Here is a 26,406-nt window from a genome sequence, read left to right on the forward strand (position 1 = left end):
AATGTTGCAGGTACGCTTTGTTGTATCCAACGTTGATTAATTTTATTTGTCAGAAGTTTAAAGGAAAGTTCAAAGAAGAAAGAGAAAACCAAGAAAGTAGCGCAAACTACAGAGTACAAAAAAAAAAAAAAGGAAACGCAACTACTTCTTCTCGAGTGACCGAAAGTTCGTCGAGAGAGAAACTCCTTGGGTCGGTAGATATTCCATCAGGGTACAAAACCCTGGGACACTTTGTATCGCGTGGTTTTTTTTTTTTTTTGAAATGTAGCGAAGAGGAGAAACGGAGGCCGAGGAATCTGAGAAATAGGCATCGCCGCCAAGGCAAGACTGTTTTTTTCCGGATCGTTTTCTTATTGTTTCGAACCGACTCTTCGTACTTTGTACTTTTAATTCAGACACTAATGAAAAGCGTAGTCCGATCATTAACGTGATTGATACGAATCGCGAGCTGTGGGAAGAGAATGAGAAACAATGGCGCATCGGGGGACCGTCGTTGATTTATTTTCGGGTTGTTTATTCCCTGCTTTCTCTTTTCCTTTCTTTACTGTTAATTCGTTAAAGGCCCTGACAGAGAGACGTATAAAAGAAAACCGTCGACGAGGATGCGACCCGAGGAAAACGGTCCGATAAAAAATTAGGGGCGAGGAACGAAGAAATTTGAAATCTACCAACTTTTCTCCCCGCACCCTCTTGATTCTCTTATTCTCCCTCGCTGTATTCGTACTTACGGATCTAACAAATACGACGTATAATTTCTCATCACGGGCTGTAGCAATTCGCCAATGGCTCGCTTATTTTTTCCCAATTAATCGCGTACAATCGATTATTTTTCCTAACAATCGCTTTTTTTTTTTTTTTTTTTACGCCCATGAACGATGCGATAGAACATCAGTTTACGTGATCAAAGTTTCAAGTATTATCATCGTCTTACTTACTAAGTCTACCTATTTGATATAATAAGTGAAAGATAAATGAACATTTTCACCTAAAATTAAAAAAATGTTTCAAATGAAACAATAAATTATGAAAAAAAAAACTTTTCCGCTATTGAGACTGCGTGCTAAAATTTACGACATTTTTTTATCACGTGCACAATTTCAAAGAAATACGAAATAATCGATTAACCAATTGATTTTTCCCGATTCAATCGAGTCGTGTTCGATTATATTTTTCAACCGGATCAATCGATGCATCGATTATTTTCAGCTTAGTAGCCATCGCTGAATTATTCACTGACGTGCAGGACTTGACCGACTTCGAAATACGCGAAATCATACTAAAACCCGATTATCGGTATAAGCTGATTACCTCAGAGGCTGCGGCGATCAGGATTTCCCATTTCCGTTGCCATTCTCCTTCCGATAAATGCGTACTACATCCACCATTGACACTTCACACCGTACACGCACACACGAGCGGAAACATAAAGCAGCAGGACTGAAGGATCTAGTCGAGCTTTGACGCGGACTTTCGGTGGAAGAATTTCGCGACGTGCGCTCGTCACGATCTCGAATTCGACACTGAACTTTGAGCGGCGATGCGAGCTGTGTTTACAAACGTTACGTGCTGGTGTTTCTGCGCTTAAGTGTGCGAGTCTCGATCGTGAGGATCGGTTTACTCGACTAGTGCGAAACCTGAGAAATAAGATTCGAGATAAGTTTTGAACGAGGCGTAGAAGTTGGATATATCGAACGCCGAAGGTGTTCCTCTCGATTTGGCAAAGCCCGATCTTCGTTCCGCGGTCAGAGTTATGCATCCGGCTGATTAGCTTATAACGCACGATTTGGTTGACGATCGTTATGACGCCTGCTGGAAATCAGAAATTCATACGCGAATTCGTGCAAGCTTGTTACAGACATACTCGTGGCATGTATGGCGCGTTGCGATTGGCAGTTTGCGCTTCAACTTTTTCCATAAAACGAGCTAACAAATTATATTTCCCTTTTTTTATTACTCGCCTCGTAAACGTCTCGCATAAAAATGGCGTTTCCGCGGATTTTTATGAAATTTAACATGCTCGTAATATTCAGCAGAAGGGGGAGCAAAGAGAAAAAGTGTATCTCTTAGCAAAAACGGTTCGCAATTTGGTCAGATCCTTTTTTCCCTTCTTCTTTCTCCCTCTCTATCTCGCTCCTTTAAACTTTAGATTATATAATTTCAATATTTAATGCTGTGTAAAACCCATCATTTCTCACCTAATTACACGGCTCGTTGGCTTATTGTGAAACATTTTGATATTACAGCGATTCTCGAAGATCACGATGCCGCGATATTCGGGTTTTCAAGTACACTCAACCTGATCCTGTATTCTCAATACTGAGTTTCGGACTCAACGAAACGAATCGCAAAGTGGAAAATTCAGTACACGACGATTCTCGCGTTCTTTGTTGATCTCCTTTTATTCACTCCATCGGAAACGGATTTCTTGAGCTGTCGGAAGATAAAATCTCGAATATCGGATAATTCGTTGTATGTTTTATATCCATATATCCACATACTGTGCTTTGTGAAACTCGCAAACCTTTCATATTTGCTCATGAATGCTATTTGAGAATCTCTTCTTTTTTTTTTTACTTTGACATATAAATATATTTATCCCAGATGTGAATAGTTCCAGTAGCAATTTTCTCAGATGTCCAGGTTATTCCTCTTACGTGGTTAAAATTTGTTCAAACTATAACACCTGCAGAGCTTTCGAATTCTCAATTTTCCCATCTATCGCAGACTCTGGTTATTCGCCCGGGACACGAAGTAAACATTTCGAACTCTACGATGAGAAAACTCGCTTTCGCATAATCCGAGCAAGTCTAATAACACTGCAAAAAACGAGTTTAATCGACTCTCGACGACGACGAAAAGTTAAAAGTGATTTTTTTGCATTACTTGAAAACTTGAAACAAAACGTTGCGTGTAAAAAATTGATTCGGACGACGAAAAAAAAAAAAAAAAAAATACTTCGAGGGAACGCGGCAGGAAAAATCTGAAAATATATTTCGGCCTGATCAGGTGTGTACCTTGTAAACCAACCGCAACGATGTTATACACCCACATAACTCCCCTCAAAGCAAGGCGAATAAATTTGAATTTTATGAAACGCAGATCAGAACCAAGGGACGCGTATACCTACGTAGTATACGGGCTTGCAGTGAATTCGGCTACAGAAATTGACCCGAATTCTCGAAATCGTTCCTGCGCAGCCAGAAGCTAAGCTGCACAAGGACGTGTACCTGCAGCACGGAGGGCGGCGAGAGAGAGAGAGAGAGGGAGAGAGAGAGAGAGAGAGAGAGAAAGATAGAGAAATATAGAGAGAGAGAGAGGGACGGAGGTCAGGGCGTGTTATTAAAGTAGTAAATTTCATCCTTGGTGGCTTGATATGGATTAGACCCAGCGCGGAGGGCAATGGGGAGAAGAAAGGGGTGGGGGGTGAATCCGAGACCGTCGGAATGTCGGAAAACAAAGTAGTAGCCGTGGCGGCGCCCGTGTAACTCGGTTTCCTCCTCCCCCTCCCGGTTCCTGGTTCCCGGTTCCCGGTTCCCGGTTCCGAGCTTTCCTCCCTCCTTCCATTGTTCTCAAGAATCGAGCAGCAGCACATCGCAAACTTCACCCCAGAAACCCCCCGACGAACTTTACGACGTCCCGATAGTGGGTCAACTATTTCCCCCGTTTGATTCAAGTTTCGCATTCCCCCTCCGTCCCCCGCCGATAAAGTTTTAGGCAATCCTAACCGGCGATTGTCCCCCACCCCACTTAAACACGACTAACCGTAAATGTTAATTAAGCCGTGGAAAATTTTATGCTCCTTACCGCGGTTCCTTTGGACAACCGATCGGAGGTTTCTTCTCCTTGTATAATTGGAGAGAAAAATTAACAAAGGGACTGTAACCGCCGTTTATGCAAAAACAAAAAAAAAAAACCTTCTGCTAGAAATATTGACTTTACAGTCATTTGCTGAAGGGATTTTTTTTTTTTTTGGTTTTTTCAATCGTGTTTTGTGGCTGCTGTAGCCGGAATATCTACTATTTAATGACTCGCATTATACTTTTACGTCACTGTCTTGCGGCGGTTCGATGTTGGGGTTAGAATAAAAAAAAACAAAATAAATGAGTCGTGTTATAACGACATTAAATTATTCACTCCTATCACATTTTGACCAACATTTGAATATTGGTGCAACGATACTAGTTTTCCCGTAATTCCTTATCGACTGCGATTGTAATTAAAAATGAACACTCTCTGATTGCGGAAAAATTGCGAAAGTTCAAAATCACAGGTAAACCAAAAAACTTTTGACCCGTTGCACACACGCAACTTCAAAATTTATAGGGTGCAACAGAGGTGAAGAATTCTTCCCGTGATTCGGCGGGGCCGCCGGTCCATAGTTGCAAGAAACTGGCTAGCGGCCAGCGCATTAACCGGGCAAGGTTCTTTTCGCGAGAAATTGCAGTCACAAATCCCATTGGCTTTGCCCGGCTGGCGGTAAAGGTGGAGAGACCTGTGAAGCTAGAGCGAGAGATAAAGAGAGAGAACGAGAGAGAGGGAGAGGGGGGAGGCTGCAGATCGTCGACTTCGGTTCGCGAGGGGGACTCGCAAGATAGCGGCACCGACTCCTGGGGGGCCTGCTAGGCCGTTACCCGTAATTGGACGCTCCTGCATAATTGTTCCACCCCCATCCTTCACCCCCCCCCCCCCCTCCCTCTCCCCATCAGCACCGTCGCCGATGCGAACCCGACTCAAACCCCCAATTGATGCTTGGCATCTACCCGAATTGCAAAGTCTGACCTGACGTCAACGTCCGGCGCAACGACTCCGTCTGCGATCGTTGAAAAGCTCTATTTTCACTAACGATGGAATGAGAGAAATTTTTATTACAGGTTACCGCTCAGTCCTTAACTATTTGAATTTTTTACCACGATCGAAAAATATAGGCCTAGGTAGAAAATGAAAATTAGATTTTTAGCAGTTAACGGAAAGTCTGGTATCCGTTACTATTCTTTCGCAATAATGCTTGTGCAAGAATAAATTGACGTTAAAGCCTTGTTTAACTAAAAAAGTAGAGTAAACCGAAGAAACTGATTTTGCGTTGCAATAATCAAAAAAGGATCGACAATAGCGCAAAATGGTTACGTGTTATACCTCGTTTTTCATAATTCCAACAATATTCGATCAGTTTTTTCAACGATGCCTGATTTACTCAATTTTTCTAGTTACTGTAAGAAATGAAACTTTTCTCAGCGTGGGAAGAAGTAAACTCCCATTAAACTCTATCGTTGCAACATCGGTCTTAGGGAACGTTTTGCCAGAAATAAAAGCGATTTTGTATCACAGCAGACTCGTAGGTATTGTTCTTAAAATTGTAAAATAAGATTCTCCGACTCCGATTTGATCGCAGCTTGTGTATAATTTTCAATCAAGTCTTCTCGGACGACACATCGCCGATTATTTCCGTTACGCGAACCGTGTTTAAGGGTGATATTTTTCGCGACACTGTAAGAGGTGTGAAATCCTTTAATTCCGTTTTATTGAGTACGGGACGAGAGGGAAGAGCTGCTGCCGATGGACCGAGTGAGAGTCGGGATGATTTGAGCGAGGAGAGTGATAACGTTTGGACACGTTCCCGGGGAATTTCTCCCCGAGTTTTCTCTCCTCTCTTCATTGGCATCCAGACCACGCGACAAGCGTATTGTTGTCCTCGCTCATAGAGCAAATCGTAAAAGAATTCCCATCCACGCTGTATATATCACTTCCTTTTATCGCCGATCTAATCACGCCGTTCGTTTCTCTCGTTCCTATATCTCTTGTTTTCCATATTTTTACTCACGTCCTTATCATATTGCCTTTTATTTGCTTCTTTCGTTGTTTCGGTGAAAATCTGCTGACGAGTTATACGTATAGGTATACATATGTATGTATACGTACAGTCACGTGCTTTTATTCCATTTCAACGCAGGAAGAATAATTTAATATAATATCCTCATCTGACCGCCGACGGTGTGTAATAATTAAAGAGTATACCTCTCTGACGAGAAGTAATTTCGCCAAGTAATTTCTCCTTTCCAAATCGAGCGCAAATACAATGAATTTCGAGTGTGCCGGGAGTATTAATCATGGCTGAAATTTTAAACGAATTACCATCTCCTTAAATATTGACACTGTAGTCGAGCGGGGAGCGAGGTGAGGGAGGAGAAGGGAGTAAGGGAGTGGAATCGAGTCCTGAGGGCCGCCAAGATGGGTCTGTCAAGTCGGCTTGCCTCTCCCTCCCCCTCCCCCTCTTTGTCTCTTCCGGCTCGCCCGAGGTGAAGTCTGAGTCAATTTAATTCTGATTAATTACTTCTTAATTAATACAAACGTGTCTGGCAAGGAAATAGAGTATTACCGATAAGGCGATTAAACAGGATCCTTTTTATTCGGCGCAGGATCGGAGCCTCCGCTCTCTCGAATAACGATCGCGTTCCGCCACAGTCGCTTGTTTATTTCGTTTAATTTTTTTTACTTCTTTCCCTTCGTACTTTTCATTTTTTCCCGTCTGCGGTACAGGATACGTAGGTACCTACTTTGCGTACGGGTGAACCGAATTCTCACCGTGTCGCAAACGAAGTTCGGTGAGTGTATCTTTTGCTCAAGAAAGAGGGAGATAAAAAAAGAGAAAAAAAAAAAAAAAAAACGCAGAGAAACGCAAGAGGGGCGGATACGTTTCGTTCGAGTTTATCGAAAGCTTCCAACCGACTGCAAGCCTCTCTCGCATGGGAGAAATATTGCTTTTCTTGAATTTGAAGGAGGCGGAGAGCGAAAGAGAGAGAGAGAGAGAGAGAGAGAGAGAGAGAGAGAAACTGATTTTCCTACTCACTCTGGGGTTCATGCGGAAAGTGACGAATTCGTGACTATAACAAACTCAGGGTGCCCGCAGGATGCGGTGAGGAGGCAGAGCCGCTGCCTCCGCCGCCGCCTCAGCATCCCTCCTCGGGGGAATTCAATATTTCTTAAATTTTAAATCACTCCGTTTAATAAATACGTTATGATTTAATCTCGGGTTGGAGAGGCAGCGAGAAGTCAGCCGAGACACGGAGCGAGGGAAGCTGCGGAAGGAGGGGGAGGATAGCAATAATAACGCCGTTTGGAAAGGGAAATGCGAAAAACGGAGGAAAAAATTCAACGTCTCAATGCGCGACGGTGGTGCAAACCAGAAATCTCTCCCGGTGACCTCGCTCTACCAACGAAAGCTCGGGAGAGGTCACCGAGCCGGGATTCCGGCTGAGCTTTTTCTAGCGGCGGAGAGGAAAATTGCGTTAGCCTTAAGCCGGTGCGAGCATCTGTGCGCATACGTATGCACGAAACGTATATATTTCTTTCCGGGAGACGTTAAACTTTCGCTTCTTTCCGAATAAACCCTCTGCAAGCATCCTTATTACAGATCATTTAAGCTGTATAGGAACCGGGAAAACTCCTCACGCAGTGACAGGAAACGGGAAAGAAAATACATATGCAAGAAAATACGGGTATGCGTATCATTTATACGTACATAACTTTGGATTTCTGTCGAAGGTAATTTACCAACGATATTTGTAAATTGTATAAAATATAGGCACCTGTTTGCTTCACAGAATTACCGTTGGACGATTCGGAGGTTATTTGTCTTTACAAACCGGAATCTCGGGAAATTTTAAGCTGCGGGCGTGTGTAATTCAGACAAATCTAAAACATCGATCCTCTTCGAAAATACAGACTGTACAACTATCGAGTGGAGAATCCGTTCCCTGCGGAGGACTGCAGTTGCGGAATTCGCGTAATTCAATATCGATAGACCGGCTCGTCGGTAATAAAAGCAGCTACTAATTTAACCTAGTGAAAACACGTCCGACGGGCTTTAAATCGCGCGGATAAATAGAGGAAAAGAAATTCGAAAGCTGCAGTGTAAATTCATACCTCCGCGTATCGGGGGCCGGTTTTAAAACCGCGAGCTTTCGTTGCGCGTTACACGTACCTGCGAATAACTCGGGTAATTTAGGTCGATAACTAATTAACGAACTGTACACTTTCGCAGAGATCGGGATTCGGTTGCTACGAATGCATCGCTGAACGAGATTGCAGGGGAAGTGGTACACATAGCGCGGTGGAAGTTGGTACCCCTGATTCTGGAGCCTCGCCTTTCGCACAGCGGCAAATCGGATAATTCTTGATTGGATGGCAATCACCGTGCACAATCCGATCGCGTACAGAACCCGAGTAGGTATCGTTTCGAAGAGCGCGACGTCAACTGCGAGAAAAAAAATTAGATAGAGGAAAGGAGAGAGATCGAGCTGCCTAAGATGATTCGACGCGTGTTCCGAAGCTTGCAATATTCATCGTGGCGTAGTGTCGCATTTTTTTTTTTATAAAAACTCCGAATTCTTGCAGTAAATGTACGTAGAAATGCTTGATACACGGAGCAGGCGTCGCTGATTAAGGATAAAAGGCAATTTTTTTTCAATTTCTCATAAATTATGTGTAGTATAGAAAAAAAGTAACGTTTGTTCGCCTTGTTGACATTCTACAAAAAACACAAAACTGTTGGCCCTATGAAGCTGATATTTTTATGGCCTGTTCTGCATATGTGTAGCTATATCCCGAAATACCATAAAAATTATTTATTAATATTTAATCCATTGTTTAAACAATTTGAGTTGAAAAAAGAGATCGAGAATTTCAAAACTCGGCTGATATTTCAATTTTTTTTAAATCGAATTTGCATAATTCTGCTTCAGGAGATACCGGCAAGTGTACTTTTCAATAATCTCTTTGTTTTTGTTTCAGATGCTTTAAAGTTGAGGTGTGTCAGTCAGATGTGAATAGAAATAACTTCACGCGGCCATACCAGCAAGATTTACCATCAAAAAACGAGCATAAATTTTTTTTACATCACTTTATAACTTCCTCTGTTATTTGTAAAAAATTTGAAATCATTGAATAGTCATTGCCGATGACCGTTTAAATTTATATCTACGTTATATCGAGCTAAGCTAAAATTTGTAAAACAATTCTCCTTCACGGATTTTTTATCCGGTGTTAGGTGAGAAACGAAATAAAAAAAAAAAAAAAAAATGTTGCACTGTTTGAAGAGGTTCGGCAGGCTAGAATCGAGTAGCAAGGTATATTTTACCTGTCAAGAATTGGCAAAATCGATTCAGAACTGCGATGTATTTGTTTTTTTTCCCCTTTCTTTCATTCTTTTTTTGTTTTTTACTTCATCCAAAATTAATGAACTCAAATTATGCGAAAACCGAGGCAATAAACGCGAACGACGTTTTTGTTTCCAAGAGAGGATTGATCGTTGTTTTTTCATCTTCTTGCCAACGAACGAACAGCCGAATCGAGTAGATGAATAAACGAGTTATTGCAGTTAGATGAAAAGGCGAGTAAATAAATAAAATGCCGTGAGAAGATTTCGCGCAAAGAGCGTGGAATGAAAGAATAAAAAATGAAACATAAAAACAGGAAGAGAAAGAAGAAGAGAGAAAGGGCAGCGCGGGTATCGCGCGCAATAATGGAAAAGCGTAACGCCTCGCCTTGGAAGGAGATAAAGTTAATATCTCGAGCCCGGTTTTGTAATTGCCAATTATTTCGGCTTACGTCGCTCTTTGTTCTCGCGGCTTTAAGATCCGCCTTCAAACCGCGGCCGGAGGTTGGCCGGCATTTTGCAGTGTCGCAAGTGAACCGTCGAGACTTAAAAGTGAATTTGTAAAATTATTGTTTGTGTTTGTAAAATTATAGGATATGATATCGAGAGAGCTGGTTTAGATTTTTGCCGTTTTTCCACCCTTGAAAAAAAAAAAAAAAAAAAAAGAACTCTCGACTTTAAAAATGTTCGCAAATTCCTCGCATACGCGGAAAATCCACGGAGGTCGGATTTTCCTCGGCCGTCATTCGCACGCCTCCGTTCTTCACCCATGTGTGAAAATGTCGAGAAATTTTGAACCTCGCCATGGAGCTTTAACGCTTCATCTTACAAACGGAGCAGATATCGATGCAGTCGAGTTTGCGGATGGACCGCAGAAGAACCGGACGCGAATTACGAGGGTTGCTACTTCGCAACGCTAACGCGCTTATATACTTATGGAATAGCAAGCTGCTTGCTCAAGACTTGGGATCCCCTCCTCCTTCGTTATTGCCCATTAAAGCGACCTGTACGTTATGGGTTTACGTTGCCAATTATCGCAGGAGGTGCACGGATTTCAGGGTCACGTCTAGTAATCATTCAATGGAATGAAGGAATTAATCTGTATGTGGACAGAGATTTCAAATTCCCTGATCTGGTTACAGTTTAATAATTAATTACACAAATTGCATAAAAATTAGTAACAAATTGCTTAAATGGAAACTCGACGAACGAAAAGAATCGTAACAATTCATACGTCGATACAAAGTGTAGAAAATTTTTATCCACAGACGTTGAAAATATTTCATCACAATTGTGTTTGTTTATACGACTTTAATTGTTTCGTTTAAGAAAGAAGAAGATAAAAATGGCGACGAAATCCGCTCTGTTCTACCCTTCCGAGGTATTGCAAATCCCGTTTCGTATGTCGAGGTGGAATCAACTTATTGATTTGGAACCTTGCACGAATAACTGAAACCTGTTGTAAAAATAATATCGAAACAGCAGCGAATAGAAAAAAGTAATTCGTGGATATGGATGAAAAAAAATGAGATTTGGAGAGCCGATTTTGTTTTATTTTTTTTATTTTAAATATGACATGCAAGCGGCGCACTACAAAACGCGATTTTTATCCGTATATTCCGGTGTATCCGATTTGATTAAATTCGAAATAGGAATTTTAGAGCGTTCGAGGCGAAGGAGGGTTGCCTGCGGGACACGCTGCACGCCTTGTGACGTATACGTACACGCTATACAAGGTATGCATACGCAGAAACCGGGGGCGGCAGCACCGAACATAAAAGTCAAATTTGAATTTGAAAACACCTGCTCACCTACCTGCCCTTTGCTAACTTTAATAAGATTTTTTTACTTTCGCATAACCCAGCCGTGTATACCTTGCACGTGTAGGTGCATAGACGTGTAAATAAATACAAGTTACATAAAAATGTCTGCGTATATGTCGGCTCATGCGGAAACCCGCGCATCAATATCCATATCGCCCCTTGCAAAAGAATAAGAAATAACAATGAAATCACGTCTAGTCTGCAGCTGAATTCGTCGCCTTTGTGTGCGTGTGTGTGTGTAGCATAGCTTATATTTATTCCTACGAACGCGTATATGTTTATTTACGTCATATTGTGATACATGGTAGAGATTCGCGAGGGATATTCGAAGATGAAATAGAAATGAATGATTACAATCCACGTCACGCGCGGCAAATGATATCAATACGTAAATATAATTGCGATTCTAATTTATCTAAGATCTAAAGTATCGTTAAATCATTGCTTGCGGTAAAAAAATTTAAAAATGAAAAACTATCAATTTTCAAGGTATATCTTTTCGGGAACACGGGTTTACATTCGTTGGCATGTTTATTAAAAAGAAAAAAACGACATCGCGATTATACGCGCGTGTGACTCGAAAGATTCGTTGAAAATCTGTGTGAAAAATTTCAGCTCCCTTTGCTTCTTCGCTTTTTATTTGCTTCAATTTTCGCTGATCACGGAATAAAGCGGGACAGATCTCTTGCGTTGGTATACCTTGTACCTCGCGTAATTTCGGAAGTAGGTAAGAAAACCAGGCAGAATTTACCAAGAGTTGAATAACAAAGCGTACGCCGAACGCGTTCTCGTTATTAGACAGGTTACGAATTCCATTCGCGTTTGAAAATCTCTAAGAAACTATCCCAGGAAGTCTCGTCGATCCGTCGCAAGAACGGCATAAGTAGCATCGGAGACGGGAGACTCTGACGATGAGATATTTCTCTCTCTCTTAAAACGTCTGCTGCAGCAACAAACTCGACGTTGTCTGCACAACAACTTCTCTGTTTATCGCTACTTGTTTCCCCCCCTTGTTCCCCCTCCCGTCGCGCTCCTAATTAGAGACTTTCAGTTGTAAACGAGACCGGGTTGCACGGCTCGAGTTTCCGCGTTGACGTTAACCTGCAGACCTCCCCCCCCACCTCCGAACCGGGGAATTTGAGTACGAAACTCGCCTAAAATGCACTCAAACTTTATACCCCCTTCACGTTTCTTCTCTCATTTTCTTTTCCCCTCCAGGATTAAGCAACCTACAACCTGCCTGGTACAAAACCACATTCCCAAAACAGAGACAAGCGTCGATCGATCCTTAGAATTTGATCCCGAGGTGGGTTGTTCAACGGTCATTTTTGTTTCCGAATACTTTTTTGACGCGAAACGCAGGACGGAAACGAAAACTTACTTACAATGTGTAAATAATCAGAGAACAGGGGTGAGTATGAAATTATACAATAGTGCATGCACATAATGTATATATATATATATATATATAAATGCACATTGTAGACGTCGACGTGAACGCGACGTGCATAAAAATGTCGCAGCGTAGTCGCGAGGAGGCCCCCGTTGTATAAGGTGAAGTTTGGATAATTTCTTCTCACCCGAGCGTCGCGACGCGGCGTCTCTTCCTCGTCGTTGCCGCAGAACCAACCCCCGGCACGTCTTGTGACGGAATACTAAATGCGAGAGAGAGAGAGAGAGAGTCTTTCTCGTCCTAGGAAGCGAAATTAAGTTTCGAGTTCAACTTGTGTCACTCGTCCGCACAGCGCGAACGTATGTCGCGTTCCTGGCTCGATTTAACCCCGAGTCTCCGCTGATCGTCTATTGATCGATACTTTTTTCGAAAAATGAGAACAAAAGAAAGGAAAAACCGAACAAACGGATTTTACCTAGCATATCGAAAGAGCAAATAATTGGTTTTTTTCGTCTCGTCGTGTCGCTGCTGCATCGATTCTTCCAGATGTTTCGGAGAACGGATGGTGATGAAATTATTTTCAAACAGAGATCTAGCTTCCGTCCGATTCGTATCCGCAAAACGGACGCGCAATGCTCTACCGTAAAATCAATTTTGTTATTCTAAATGATACAAAAAATGTAGGATATTTGAATGATTGAATCTGGAAATTCGAAAACACACCAAGTCGAAAAAATAAGATTCGCTGGAATTACATACTTGGCGATAATTGGATAAATTTCAGCCTGAAATTACGATTTTTCCAGTATCCTTTAAAAAATGATGACGCTGATTGATGAAGTTTTTTTTAACACATTAATGCCAACACCTTCGATATTATCTAGTGTCTAACTTACTTGCTGTTTACCAATTTACAAATAACAGCCTGCAATTTTAAGAGAGTGCAATTTATTTTCAAAATTCCCCCGACGTTTCCCTGCTGTAAGAAATTTCCCAAGTTTTACCGATTTCCAAGTTTTTCCTGTGCGTACGAACCCTGCCGATACACTTGCATTGAACCGGAATGAAGCACCTACCGTCGCAAGGACTCGCGAATCCAGAATACAAAGGAGAGAAGGAGAGGAAGAAGAAAAAAAAAAAAAAAAAATTGAGGAAGAGACGATGATGCATAAATCGCGAATCAGGATAAGAGAAGAAACGGGGGTCGTTTGACCTTTTCAAGGGAGTTCGGCTATCGGTTGAGGGTCGCGTCGATTTGCCAAAACATTTGTTTCCCGGATCGGGGTCCCTAACGCTCGCGCCTCTGAGTTAACGATAAAAAAGAGCAATGCTCCCCGCCCAGTAACGTTCGCCAATCTATTTCCGCGCGCAAACCTCGGTTATACACCGCCGTCGTACGTGTGGAGGGCGGGGGGAGGGGGGTGATAGCGAAAGCCCAACTCCTTAATACCGGGATTTGCGGAGAGATCTAAAGCGGCTACGTGCACGCAATTTTTTGCAAATTCGCCCGGAAGAAGCCGAGGCGCGTATCCTCTTCACCCTCGCTGCAGCAAAGTTCACCCCATGAGTTGCAGCAACCCTTCCGAGCTTGCGGTTCCGGCCGTTACCTAATGCGTATAAAATGGCCCGGTGATCCTCCCCCCAAGTCCTGCACGTAACCGCCTCGCGTTTAGATTTCATCCCTCGGGCAACGGTTCGAGTTATACCTGCATCGATCAATCTCAGGAATTGAAATTTAAAATGCGCAAATTCTTTCATTGCTCGAATCAACCTTGCTTACGAAGCTTTTTTTTTTTTTTACGCGAAATGCAGCGAAAGTGAGATCGTCCTTTCGCCGTCGCCTCTCGAGGCTTCGCGTCGGACGCTGGGGGACTGGGGGGAAAGCGTGGCAACTCGAAAAACCTCCCCCCCCGGTTTGGAAAGGGTCGTACCTTTGACCGACGAGCAAACAGAGGCGGATCACGTCCCCGGTCCCGAGGGATGGCGTTTAGTACTTTCGACTCCTCCCCTTGCCACTCGCAAGCCGGGACCACAAATTACACAAAACACTGATATAAATCGCTCGATAACGCAGCTCGCCTCCGGCGGCACCGATATATCGTGTAGTAGGGAAATTTGGCAAAGTGCCGGGCGTAGCTCGCGGTTTTACAGGAACTCCGAGCGCTCGACAACGACCGTCCAGAATTTTTGCTAATTGCAAAAATGTGGAAGGGAAAAAACGTTAAAAGTTGCTGCCGATGAATTTTCGTTCACCCCGTTTTCGAATATTTATCGCACACGGAAGGATTCGACGAGGCGAACCGTTTTATACGGATACGGGATTCGTTAAGGTTAGAAACGACTTATCGTGTTTTGTCTCCGAAGCTGCACTCGACTCTATACAGTCAGTCAACTTTTCCTCAACAGCTGTATTTACGCCGGCGGCTATCTCCCCTGTAACGCGCTAATGTCGCCGTATAGCGAAGACTCCTAAATCACTCTATTCACCCTATTTTGTACCCGCAAAACCCGCTTAGCATCAAACTCCCAACTTCAAGACTTTGCCTCTTGCCCCCCCCCCCCCTCCCGCTGTTATACAACCAAAGTTTCGTAACGAGCTAGGTGGAAAAAAATTGTTTCAATATTTCTTACCCCCGCAGCCAAGGCGGTGTTTAACCGGATTTGAAATATAAATTTCTTCTTTCGGTATACTTTGAACGTAATAATAACGCCGTGCGAGATAGACGCTGTTAGAAAATCATTCCGGCGGATATTTCTGATTACAGGCAGAAAAAAAAAAAAACAAATAAGCAATTACATCCCTCACGAAGCTTTCTACACTTTCCATTGGTGCACGACTGTAAATACAACCAAAGACCGAGGGTTGTTGGAAAATTCGGAAAAATCGGTAATGGGGGCCGGATATGCCGAGAAAAAAAAAACGAAGAAAATATGACAATCCAACTCTCATCCGATCATGTATTCCCCTGTAATACGGGTGAATTCGGTGTCGGGATATCGGCACTGGTCGGCACGTGTTAACGAACGTGCCGATGTAAAACCCGGGATGTCATACCTGCCTGTAAATTCGTCCGATACATGTTTCAGCTTGCACAAAGTAGCTTATCGGCTTTGCCACGTGGCACGACGATGAAGCTCGACGATTCCCGGCACAAAGGGGTTTTAATTAAACCGTCAAAAACAAAAGGCAATGAAAAATAATAGAGCGCGGAATGAAGGAAAGGAAAAATTGAACAAACATCGCTTTCAAAATATACGGGCAAATTTAATTTTATAGGTGTAAATATCATTGATACATTTGAATATAACCATAATCTATGGGTGTCACGTTTGAAAATTTATCGATATTCAGGTATCAATTTTCACTTAGTTCCCCTCTCTTTTCGAACTTGTACATGCGAGTCAATCGACGGGATTCAATGAACTGTCGTACCATACTTTTTCCCCACAAAATTAGCCAAAGAAGCTTAAATTCGGTCTCCAATGAGATCGAGCGCAACGAGCAAGACGACTTATAAAGTCGACTTATCGTTTAAATCACCTTTTCTTGCACGAATTTTCCTGCAAGGTGTTATATTTTTCGTCTAAATCGTAGTATAAGAATGAGGTAGTCGATTCCGTCAAGCTTGAGTGGAATCTCACGTACCTACGTCTAATTTACCGCCGTGCCTCGAGGCGCGCGGCGATAGGACAGGTACGATTCGATGTGAAAAGAGGAAAAAGAGGAAGAAAGAAAAAAAAAATGGGAGGGGGGAGAACAGCGCTGCTAGAGGGTGATTTTCACCCTATGCAGAGGGATGGAAGTGGAAGCGAGTGAGTCCAAACACGCGAGCCGCCGAACGCCGCTCGTGACGTTCGACGTTCCTGCAGGGAGTGATTCGAGCAAACAGGAAAGCTCACAGCCGAAGATAAACACCGGAGGTTCCTGGCAGCGGCCACGGGTCGAATTTACATCGGTTATGCGCGCACCACCTATGCAAGCCCCAGAAACCATAAACGCGCTCTGCCGTTGCATGATAGCCCCGAGGGCTTCGAGAGCTTGCAGCTGCGGTCTAGAGCTTGTGGAAATTCGAATAATATTTCTCCGAGTCTGTTGCACCCCGAAGGAGATTCGTTATTTTTACCCCCTCCCTTCTTTTTTCCATCACAGAGTCGTCACTTTGTTACTTTTTATCTTTTGAGGCGGTATGAAGTTGGTGCTTTTTACGACATTGAATAGTGGTATGAAAAAGCTGGAACTCTGAAACGATTGTGAGGAAATTTTTGTTACGGTAATGGAGAAAAAAAAATAAATAAAATAAAATAAAAAAATGACATCCTTTTTTATTATCACGTCGCGGGGTGACAATTTTTCAACTTCGATGCATATAAATAAAATGATCGAAGAAACCGCAAGTAAAAAAATCGTACCAATTTCTCATTTATTTCCTTCGTCGCTGTGACGTTGAAACAAAATTTAACGACTCCGTGACAAGTGCGATGCCTTAAAATCTCTGCAAAAATCATCAACAAAGATAAGAGAGATTATTTTCATTATGTTCAGCGATGTCGTTTCGAAAAGTTTGAAACTAGACAAAAGAAAGTAGACGTTGAGGGTGTTTAAGGTCCGGAAAGCCGATAGACGAGAGAATTTTTTTCAGTCCAGTCGGGGTTTCGCGCGTAACGGTGAAAAGGCGGCCCATTTTTTTTTCTTTACCCTCTCTTTCTCTTTACCTCTCATCTCAGTTTCAAGAGGTTGAGAATCTTCCTTCCTGAGAGGGTTTCAGCTGATGCACGACGAGACGCACGGCCAGATGCTTCAACAACGGCCTCCGCACGTACAATTTTACCACCCTTTTTCACGCGGTCGTAATAAGCACAGGCCATCCAAGGCCATCCAAGGCCCAAAGTAGGATACCGTAGTTGACGCGCTTCAAATCACGACGTTTTTGCAAGACACGTGCGTAGGCGAGCGTGTGTGCGCGTCACACCGACAACGCCAGCTCTCTTCCGAACCATTGACAAAATATTTTTCACCCCCACCCTCGTTCGCTGCAGCTTTCTTAACCCTGTTTAGATACCGCCAGCGTTTCTAGAGCTACCTTTTATACCTACCGCTTCACTTTTTTCCAAACCCCTCCCCCTCACCGACCGACCTCGAACTCGCGATAAGCTTTCAGCAGCGGGCAATGTCTGTGTGAAAAAGTATGGGTATTGATCCGGCTACTCCGCCTCGAACGAATTTATATACCCGCACCCTTGCATCGCGGAGAGCCAGGCAACAGGGTGGATAAACTTTTGTTAACATCGAGTGTATTCGAGCATTGACATGATTACGACGAGATGAAATTGAACCGTGATCTCGGTTCGCGTAACGACGATGGTCAACGATCGTTATTCTGCATTTTTGAAGTACCGAAGATATATCTAGCAGAATTCTATCAGAGAGACGGAATTTAAATACCGATTAGCCAGGCGACAAAATTGCAATATTGACAAAAGATTGGGGAGAAATCATCGCGTTTGGTGCGAATTTCCGCGTTTACGTAAATCGAAGATTTTACCTCGTACGTATCGTCGCTACGTAACTGACGGATAGAGAAAGAATGAAATCGACAGCTCGGTAGGATAATAACGGAAAAAGACGGATGTATTTGGCGAGTCGCGTGGATACAGGTGAGTGCGGATGGGACGAAATGCGGAAGGATCGCGGTATGCGGGCGGAAGAGGAAGAATGACAGGAGCGGAGTCGCGTTGCGAGGAACGTGAAAGACGGTTTGTCCTGCCGATGAGAAGACGAAGCGAAGATGCGCGAAAATACACTTTGCAGACTTGGTGTGGGTACCTGTTATGCCTGTAATAGGAAACCTATGCATCGTGGTAGCAGCCAATTTTTCGACACCGTAAAAATGTTTCACAGTGAATACCGCGAGCTATTGCCAAATGATTACGACCGCAGTAATATAACCTCTGCGAAGGTAGACCTCGTTAAAGATCCGTGTTTATGAGGAGATTTCTATTCGTTCATTCGGACGCAATTTCCGGATCTTCCCGAACAAATTTCGAAAAAATTCGAAACAAAAACCACCCCAGCCTGCATAGGTGTGACTTGTCTTTGACGAGGGAATTAATTGTGAGATCGATTGATCGAGAATTAACTATCTTAGAGGAATCTGCAACGTACGACTATTTTGCGAGTGATAAAATTGATGAAATAAAAGAAAAGCAAGCAAATATTTTTGAAAAACGTCGGATTCCAAATCCCTACGATAAGTGATATGAAATATTGTAAAGCTCGAGCTTTCGCCCGAGCCACCGCTACGGCATTAGCCATTAACGAGGTTGAATTTAGCCTCGTGAGGTTGTTCGAGCGTAACTCTGTCCCGTCGTTACGAGATGGGCGCCCTCGCTCGCGTGCCGGGTATTAACGAGGCATTACTGCATGTTTTAAGCCCTTCTCGCCCGCCGAAAGCCACCCAAAATATGGATTCAACATCGGCCTGCCCACTACTGCTAATTATAAGCTTAGTAATTCCGCCTTAATTTTATCCGACGATGAATCGATAAAGCAAACGGCGTCGCAATCAACCCGCGTTGTTGCCACAGTCACGCCTTGTTCGATAAACATCCCCGATATTGAGCCGCGATGATTCAAGCGATGGCCGATTACTCACCTTTTGTAATTCAGACCGGAGAAGTCGGTGATCGTTCTGAAACAGAAAGAGATCAGGCGATACTTTGGTGCGCGTGTTTTACTTCGATTAAATTATTATTCTTACTTTGGATGGTTCCTTTTACTTAATTTCTTTCTTTCCTTCCATTTTTTTTTTTTTTTTTTGTTTTTACGCGGTGTTTCACGGCGATAGAACGAATAGTCGCCTTCCGCTTTGCGATGCGGGAAACAAGAGGTACAGAGAGAAAATTTTCAACCTTTCCACTCTATCAGGCTGCACACTCGTTGATGAATTTTCAAGGGGAAAAATATTTGCGCCAGAGCAGTCGCAGCTCGGTAATATGTGAGTGTTGGCGTGTCTTCGCGCGAATATGTAAATTGAATTAATCGAGGTATTCCTCGAACCGAGGGAATTCTCGAAGAAATTTTAAGCAAATAATCCGAACGGGAATTTCACGGGAAAATTGCCGTGTGAAAAAGAAGGCAATTTTTTAAATCCCTCTCGTTATGCGCGTGTATAGGGTGTGTACATACAGCTACATACGCCCGGATGGGGATAAAAAGCAGAAATCAAACACGAAAGCCCTTCATCAACGCGATGTAAACTTATTCAATTTTTACCCCGTACCCTCCTTTCATCCCCTATCTCTTTCTACCGCGCATTCACACGCGCCTGCGACTCTTTTCACGCTGGCCCGTTTCAATTAGCAAATTAAACGCCGGATCTCGTTTCTAATCAAATTTCATATAAGCCCGGTGTGTAAATTTTCACATCAACAATTATGTCCGCTCTTGTATACATATACGAACACCTTTTCCCCCATGAATATTTATACAGCCCTGCAGCAACGAAGAATACCGCGTATATCCGCAATTTGAGACAATATTCGTATCTATCTCAGGCTGATTCTTTGTGGGAAAAAATTTATAACGTAATCGTAAAACTTTCGCTATACGTTGCAGCGCAAAACCGACAACTCTTTCCATGTGTTATTACATACACGTGTCAAAAATTCTTGTCAGTTTTAAACAGCTGCTAATTGATTAGAGTTTTACAAAAATTCTTCGTAATTTGTAAAAAAGTTTTACGGTGCAATAATTTACCGCTCATTCATCTCCTGATAATTTTTTTAAGAAATGTGAAAGGGAAGAAATGAATTTTGAGGGATTTGAAGAAGGATGCCGAGGAGACACAAGTGTAATTTGGACTTGCATCAAACGTCGGTGAAAAATCTTGACAGAGTCGTTCCGACAAGAGCGGTGATGAAAGAGAGAATAAAAAAAATAAAATAAAACAGGAGAAGAAAACGTCACGAAGTATAATAGACATGAAAATGACTTAATGTATTCCATTCGAATGCCGCAATACAATCAACGTTAAATTCGGCAAAATAAATCAAGAAGTTTGCTCACCGAGAGAGAAGTCGGGGATTGGGGTGGTGGTGGTGGGGTAGGGGGAGGGGGGCGGGGGCGGAGAGAGAAATGGGGGAATGCCGGAGTATGCCGAGATTTTGCGGACTGGAGGGCGAGGGGCCGGAGGCGGTAAAGTCGAGTGGCGACTTTGTTCACAATTACGCAAACGAGAATTTACTCAAGTTTAGAGAATTTAATCCGCTAAAGCATTCTTTTAATTTAGAAGTAATTTCAGGGAATTACACAAAAGTTGGAAAACTTGTCTTCCACCATCGCCGCTACGCTTTCGCCTTCGCCTTTGCCTAGTTTCTAGCTGAATAACAAGAAAGAGATGCTCGCCAAACTGCAGAAAAGACACAATTAATCATTCCGTTCCGCGAACGTTTCTCGCGACAAGAAAATCAAATGTTACCTCTGGTTCTGGAATTAAGGAAAATCTCACCCGACACACGCGCGTTCGATAAATCAAGAAATTGAACCTCGTTAACGTACGAAAAGAAAAATTTCCAAACAGTTGTTTTAAACGATAAGAAACTATTGTTGGAACTTAATTGTGATTATTATTATTATTATTATTATTATATCAATAACTGATTACAACTCTTGAAAGACGAGTTTGAATTTCTATATGAAATTCGATCGATCCACGCAACTCCGGGAGATGAAAATATCCCTCGGAATCCTGTTGAGGATCGTTCCACACGCCTCTTCGCAACTCAGCGGGCTTCCATGCGATCAAGCCACGGGAAAAAAGAGAATAACGGAGAAGAGAGCGTTGCAGAGAAAACCAATTGTAATTCAATTACTTGCCGGATATTCGTAGCCCCCTTCCATACTTCTGTCTGGTTCCCTCCGAGTACCCCGGATCTGTGGAGAATCTCTCTCTCCCTCTCTCTCTCTCTCTCTCTCTCTTTGTCCCCTTCTTTTTCCCTGTTATATTCCCTCTCCCGCCGGTTTTCTCCGGCTCTTTGGCCCGGCACCGAGTGACTTATGGGTTGCGAAGTAACGTGCCAACTTGAATGGGAAATCTGGGGGGCGGTTCACCGCCTCGCCTAGCGCGAAACCAAAAGCGGATAATAAAAGAGAAGGACGTAGTACCCGCCCCCGGTGAATAACGAGAATGCAGAAGAGGTCCCACCTGCGCATCTACCATACCTTAAAAACCCTCGACGCGACGGCGTACGCTTACGTACGGTCGATTCCCTGCCAATGCCAGCGGCCCTTGACGCGCGAACATTTTCGTCCCCCTTGTCCAAACGATTTTCACGATACATTTAACAATTTGTTCGTATCGACAACATTATATCGGGCAACGCTTTCCTTTGTCATATTTATTATTCGAGCGATAATGCGTAATGTACGTACGTACGATGTAGATACGTATCGTGTAGGTGGGTGGAAAATTCTCGGTCGTAAAAATCTCATAAAATCGTCCCGGCTAACCAGGGAAACAGTCCGTGCGGCAGTTTCGGCCACTCATCTGTCTTACCGGAGTTTTATGCCAGGTTGTTTTACGGCCAAGATGGCGTCCCGCGACCCCGGCTGTTCGACGTATCGCGGCGAGAGCCGAACCTTTTCGGTCTATCGCCCTGTTGTACGGTCGCTTAATTCCGCCTTTGACAAGTCCGGTTTTCTATCTTCCAATTCTGCCGCGCGAAAAGCGGGCAGCTTTTCTTTACCTTTTCCTTTTTCTCTCGTTTCCCCGCCACGATCCACCCGCGAGCCGTTTATTCTTTTCCCTTAATCACTGTATACCCCGGATCGAATCCCACCTGGAAAGGGTGTATCCGAGTTGATTAAGAGGATTTCGGGGCATTGATTGAACGAAATCACCGGGGTAAAGATCGAGCCGCGTTCTCTCATACCTACGATGGGCGTTTTGTCATGTGCCTAGTCGCTCAGCTAGGACGATGCACGGGAATGAGAAAAATACCAGGAAGAAGCAAGGAGACGCGCAAAAAGGGGAAGAGGACGTAGACTTTCTCCCGCTCGCTACTCGTTGCTGGAAAGAGAAACTATTTTTTCTACTTTTTGTCCGAACGTGAGAGGGAAATTTTTCTCCCTCGATGATAAATCGCTCGCAGTTTCTTCCCGCTATATTATTATACGTAACATAAATATAATACATCGTACACAGGTATACGCATAACCCGTTGTGACAAGATTACAGGTGTATGATATTTTCAAAAATCGTTTCTGTTTTAAGCATTAAAAAAAAAAAAAAACTGTTTCCCCGGAAAAAAAAGCGAAGAAAAACCCCGATGTTCGGGTATTTTTTAACAACCGTGTCCGTGCGGTCTGTGATTCCATCCGTAAATATTTTAAAAAATCGTCATCCGACTGCCGTCGCAATAAATGGCCAATTCGGTCGGAAACTGACAAGTTGTCAAACGCAATCCTTCGACTCCTAGCTCGCCACCTTTCTTCAGCCCTTTCTCCACCAATTCGAAGAGCATCGACTCTCGAGAGCGACACTCGTTCTATGGGTGGTATACAAAGAACCCTCACATTCGCGAGGGTAGGAAAAACTCGACGAGTAGACGCGTCGATGACACCCCACGTTTACAAATTAAGTGAGCGAAATTACATCGCATAGTTTGTCGGTAACGGTTTATTCACTTACAGACAGAGCCTGTAGTTTTATAAATTATTTATCATTAAATCTAGTCTCTGGAAATAATTGTATAGAAAAACGAAATCGACACCATTTAAATGTAAAAATCGCAAGCCTTTGGTACATGACGGTCGAAATTCGTTCACGTTCCGTAGAAATGACGGGAACATAAGGTAAAGTCCGACAATCAAGTACGCGAGATAAAATGATTAATCCTTATGGCATCGGCGAGTTCTCGCCGGTTGCAGCGACGTAATTTCCTCTCGTCCGCTGGTTCCCGCGTCTCGACTTCCGGTCCATGGCGCTTATTCGCTTCTTGTCTCCCCTTTCTCCTCCTCCCCCACCGATTTCTCCGCCAACCGACGAACTATTTTCGTAAAATAATCGACGTCGTTCGTCCGTGGATTTATATGTACCCATTCGTCGGAAAAATATTATCGCGACCAATCCTGTCCGCCCGTTACGACGATATTACGAAACGAGACAAAGGGAGAGAACCGCTCTTTGCAGACTTTCAGCTCTCACAGAAATTAGACTTCCTTCGGGTTATTATAATCGGGCTGTCACACGCAGAGCGTCGCGTCCCGCGGGATGAATGAATCGGAAACAAATAATCCCCGGGGATGCCGCGGACACCCGGATCCATTCGCGAAACGAAATTTTTCACCAGCTCCTGCGAACCCTGCTTATAATCCGCCGTTCACTAGATTCTTTTAATTTCCTCCCGCTAACCGTTTCTTCTCCGTTAAATGAATCCGTTGATTCGTTCGAGGGGAAGGTTTTCGATCGCGTCGTTTTTGACCCAGAAGGGAAAACCGCTGTCAAATCTCAAATAGTTTTATTTTTGAAAATCGATCTCGCACGAAGGCGTCTGAACTGACAAGAAAAAAAAAAAAATCAGTGTGTAAACAAATACTGGAAAAAGTGGGATTGAAGGCATCGCGCGATGCATATTTTTGGAAACCGTTATCGCGACACTTTTTCAAATTATCAAAATTTAATGGTTGATTCTTTATTATAATTGATTCCTCTGGAATTATTTTTTAAAGAATAATATATCAGAAAACTTGTTTTGTATTTTTTTCAACGATCACCTTCGTTTCTCGAATTTTATTACAGCGTTGCTCAATCTCAGTATTATACAACGCGAACAAGCTGCGAGTCGTAGAGCTAATTAACCAGGGCGTATAGCATGTGTCGCGGCTTGATTTTACCGTACGATTGTACAGAGAAGTCGACTAATTTTTATCGCGTGCAAACGCGTTTCTACCTACTGCCCCGTTATACACATAGATGTATATACAACGTACCCTCGTTGTTTTCCTTCGCTTTCTCAACTTCCGCTCCATTTCCCGCGTTGCATGATAATATGCAGGCAAAAGGTGTAGATAGTGGTGGTGGTGGTGGTGGTGGTGGTGGTAGTAGTAGTAGTAGTAGTAGCAGTAGTAATATAACGGCAAGTGTGCATGGAGTTGCGTAAATGGTAATAAATCGTAAGGAAATCATTGCGCTTAAAGCGTTACAACAATATGCATTACATGTTTAAATAAATCCACGATGCAATTCTCTCCAACCAGGGCAAGGAATAATGTGATGAATAAAAATTTCGCGGTTGAGAAGGTCTCAAAGTACGCGTGAAGCGATTCTGTCGAGTGTATAAAATTCGCGGTAGAGTTTCGAGCCGCACAGGGTGAGAAATAAAAAATAAAAAACATAAAGGAATTACGAAGCGAAAGAAGCACAAAGTTGTGTGTAAAAGAATGAAAAAGAAAAATAAGGATCCATCGGAAACGGAAGAATGAAAGAAAAAGTTACCGCCACCTGTAACGTATATTTCGAAATTTATCGCGTCGTGAATCTCTCTCTCTCTTTTTTTTTTTAAATTTGTTTTATATTATTTCAATAAATTTATTTTATTTCCAACCCCCGTTCAACGATGCAATTTTCACGGCCTCCTCGGCAAGCTCGAGCTGCAGAAATTCCGCGTCAACAATTGCGTGTAGGAAGCAATTTAAAAATTTTAATTGAACGATCTAACACCGATATAAATCCCTATCTCTCTACCGATCCGCGTCCGTATATCACATTACAAATCCTCGCAACGCCAATTTTCACCCTTGCGTTTTATCTCACCTTTGGCAGAAACGCACAAATCAGCTTATCCCTGTGCGCACATTCAATTAACAAATAAACCGATCGGTTAATAGTTTACGGATATTCGAACGGGAAACTTTTTTCCGCTTGCGGTGAGACGAAAGGACAGGAAAAGTAATTCAAGTCTGGATATAGGCGTTTCGGAAGAGTCTCGTGGGTGCATGAATCAAGTGACTGCAGCTCGACGTCGCGTTCGCACCTTCAAGATCCGTCTTCTCGCAGCCTCGACACAGACACCTCGTCGATCCTGCCACGGTCTTTGGCATCCGGTTGCAGAGAGAAGAGTATTGTTACCTCCTAGCCGATAATTAAGGCGGTACCATCCTTGTACCGTAACTCACGAACGTGCGATTACCGTAAGAGTTCGGCATGCTCGTGACATAGCTCCAAGATCCATATCGATGTATATACAGTCACCGTCTCGGTGTGAAATGGTCCTGCTGGATCTACGACACGCATACAACGTACCGTCCGTTATTTCACAAACGAGTTTACTGAAGATCCGTTTCAAACCAGACTCAGGCAACGGAGAATCATTTTAGACACCGGGCAAAATAGAAGTAAATTAACGCGGAAGCAATTAAGAGAACACGTCTGAATTACGAGCAATGCAGATCATTCTGAATTATAATACGGTCCATTCAGAGACTTCGAACTTTAGTATAATTAACGCGAATATCATTAGCGAATTGTATAAGTGAATAAAACCATTGTAAAATCGAACCTTAAGAATCGATTGAAAGAACTTCTTATTTCCGATGGATAAATATCTGTTTAAATTAAGGTGTTGTGCAGAACGAATTATTTCAATCACGCATAACGATGGTTGGCACGACCCGCAACAACATAATTCCAGATTGAGACAGGCTGAAGGAGAAATCGATACGAGCGGATAATCCAAGTTCGTGAATCTGGAGACCTCAAGGTCTGTAAATCGAAATCAAGTCGAAAATCACTCGGCGAATCAAAGATTTCTCTCAACGTTCTTCCCAGAACGTAGCGGTATAAAAAGTAAAGGGAGAAAATGAGGGGAGGGAGTGGGAGTAAAAATGGCGATTTTGCAAGATCGGGGATTCGTTACGAGACTGCACGATTGCACGGGATTAGTAACCGTGAAGAGAATTGGCCTTAGTGATAAGAGAAGCTGCAATTAGAGCGCAGCTGCCTGACACAGCGAATCGTCGATGATAACGATTATATCCGTAC

General features: G+C 43.1%; 1 protein-coding gene across 5 annotated transcripts in view; it reads right to left on the reverse strand.

Annotated features, from left to right (window-relative positions):
* Positions 1–26,406, reverse strand: part of Ten-a (tenascin accessory) — a 488,025-nt gene that overhangs the window by 313,120 nt on the left and 148,499 nt on the right. For 4 of the 5 annotated variants that reach the window (XM_046630325.2, XM_046630324.2, XM_046630319.2 and 1 more), the window contains exon 2: positions 19,021–19,056. The exons of the other annotated variant lie outside the window; for it this stretch is intronic. The gene's annotated coding sequence lies outside the window, so the exon portion shown is untranslated. The remainder of the gene's footprint in view (positions 1–19,020; positions 19,057–26,406) is intronic. 5 annotated transcript variants of the gene reach the window in all.

This window comes from Neodiprion pinetum, chromosome 6, assembly GCF_021155775.2.
Source record: "Neodiprion pinetum isolate iyNeoPine1 chromosome 6, iyNeoPine1.2, whole genome shotgun sequence".
NCBI lineage: Eukaryota > Metazoa > Arthropoda > Insecta > Hymenoptera > Diprionidae > Neodiprion > Neodiprion pinetum.